This window comes from Oncorhynchus kisutch, unplaced genomic scaffold, assembly GCF_002021735.2.
Source record: "Oncorhynchus kisutch isolate 150728-3 unplaced genomic scaffold, Okis_V2 scaffold698, whole genome shotgun sequence".
In the NCBI taxonomy this organism is placed as follows: Eukaryota; Metazoa; Chordata; class Actinopteri; order Salmoniformes; family Salmonidae; genus Oncorhynchus; species Oncorhynchus kisutch.
The window spans coordinates 35001-37500 of NW_022262643.1; the positions used below are offsets into that span (position 1 = coordinate 35001).

General features: G+C 53.6%; 1 protein-coding gene across 1 annotated transcript in view; it reads right to left on the bottom strand.

Moving 5' to 3' along the window:
* LOC116361462 (ephrin type-A receptor 6-like) overlaps window positions 1-2500 on the bottom strand; it is a gene marked incomplete at both ends in the record, with an annotated part of 70404 nt that overhangs the window by 20430 nt on the left and 47474 nt on the right. The window lies entirely within an intron of this gene.

Genomic DNA, 2500 nt, shown 5'->3' on the forward strand with positions numbered 1-2500 from the left:
TCCCTGTTCTCCTCCCTTCACTGCCTTAGTTAAAGCCTCCCTGTTCTCTGTCCTTGATCCCATGCCCACTGCCTTAGTTAAAGCCTCCCTGTTCTCCTCCCTTCACTGCCTTAGTTAAAGCCTCCCTGTTCTCTGTCCTTGACCCCATGCCCACTGCCTTAGTTAAAGCCTCCCTGTTCTCTGTCCTTGACCCCATGCCCACTGCCTTAGTTAAAGCCTCCTGTTCTCTGTCCTTGACCCCATGCCCACTGCCTTAGTTAAAGCCTCCCTGTTCTCTGTCTTTGACCCCATGCCCACTGCCTTAGTTAAAGCCTCCCTGTTCTCTGTCCTTGACCCCATGCCCACTGCCTTAGTTAAAGCCTCCCTGTTCTCCTCCCTTGATCCCATGCCCACTGCCTTAGTTAAAGCCTCCCTGTTCTCCTCCCTTGATCTCACTGCCTTAGTTAAAGCCTCCTGTTCTCTGTCCTTGATCCCATGCCCACTGCCTTAGTTAAAGCCTCCCTGTTCTCCTCCCTTGATCCCATGCCCACTGCCTTAGTTTAAGCCTCCCTTTCCTCCTCCCTTGACCCCACTGCCTTAGTTAAAGCCTCCCTGTTCTCTGTCCTTGATCCATGCCCACTGCCTTAGTTAAAGCCTCCCTGTTCTCCTCCCTTGATCCCACTGCCTTAGTTAAAGCCTCCCTGTTCTCTGTCCTTGACCCCATGCCCACTGCCTTAGTTAAAGCCTCCCTGTTCTCTGCCCTTGACCCCATGCCCACTGCCTTAGTTAAAGCCTCCCTGTTCTCTGTCCTTGATCCCATGCCCACTGCCTTAGTTAAAGCCTCCCTGTTCTCCTCCCCTTGATCCCACTGCCTTAGTTAAAGCCTCCCTGTTCTCTGCCCCCTGGTGGTCAACACTGGAAATGCATCACTCACATCTGCCATTGAAAACTGTGGCAGTAACTCCCATACTGAAGAAAGAGGGCCTGGACCCTGAGATCCTCACCGACTTCCTCAAACCTCCCCTTCCTCACCAACTACAGGACTACCTCAAACCTCCCCTTCCTCACCAACTACAGGACCACCTCAAACCTCCCCAACTACAGGACTACCTCAAACCTCCCCTTCCTCACCAACTACAGGACAACCTCAAACCTCCCCTTCCTCACCAACTACAGGACAACCACAAAAACCTCCCCTTCCTCACCAACTACAGGACAACCTCAAACCTCCCCTTCCTCACCAACTACAGAACTACCTCAAACCTCCCCTTCCTCACCAACTACAGGACAACCTCAAACCTCCCCTTCCTCACCAACTACAGAACTACCTCAAACCTCCCCTTCCTCACCAACTACAGGACAACCTCAAACCTGCCTTTCCTCACCAACTACAGGACTACCTCAAACCTCCCCTTCCTCACCAACGACCGGACTACCTCAAACCTCCCCTTCCTCACCAACTACAGGACAACCTCAAACCTCCCCTTCCTCACCAACTACAGGACTACCTCAACCTACCCTTCCTCACCAACTACAGGACAACCTCAACCTCCCTTCCTCACCAACTACAGGACAACCTCAAACCTCCCCTTCCTCACCAACTACAGGACAACCTCAAACCTCCCCTTCCTCACCAACTACAGGACAACCTCAAACCTCCCCTTCCTCACCAACTACAGGACTACCACAAACCTCCCCTTCCTCACCAACTACAGGACAACCTCAAACCTCCCCTTCCTCACCAACTACAAGACAACCTCAAACCTCCCCTTCCTCACCAACTACAGGACTACCACAAACCTCCCCTTCCTCACCAACTACAGGACAACCTCAAACCTCCCCTTACTCACCAACCACAGACCCTGTTATCCACAACATGTCCCACAACATTCTCCCTGGAGAGTATGTCATCATGTTTAGTGTTCTCCCTGTTTAGTCTGTCATCATGTTTAGTGCCCTCCCTGGTTAATCTGTCATCATGTTTAGTGTTCTCCCTGGTCAGTCTGTCATCATGTTTATTGTCCTCCCTGGAGAGTATGTCATCATTTTTAGTCTGTCATCATGTTTAGTGTTCTCCCTGGAGTGTTTAGTGTTCTCCCTGGAGAGTATGTCATCATTTTTAGTCTGTCATCATGTTTAGTGTTCTCCCTGGTTAGTCTGTCATCATGTTTAGTGTTCTCCCTGGTTAGTCTGTCATCATGTTTAGTGTCCTCCCTGGTTAGTCTGTCATCATGTTTAGTCCCTCCCTCCCCCTCTCCCTTCCCTCTCCCTCCCCTCGCCCTCTCTCCCTCCCCTCGCCCCTCTCCCTCCCCTCGCCCCCTCTCCTCCCTCCACCTCCCTCTCCCTCCCCTCCTCCTCCCCTCTCCCTCCCCTCGCCCCCTCGCCATCCCTCCTTCCCCCTCTCCCTCCCCTCGCCCCCTCTCCCTCGCTCCCCCTCCGCCTCCCCCTCTCCCTCCCCTCCGCCTCCCTCTTCCCTCCGCCTCCCCTCTCCCTCCCCTCTCCCTCCCTCCCCTCCCCTCTC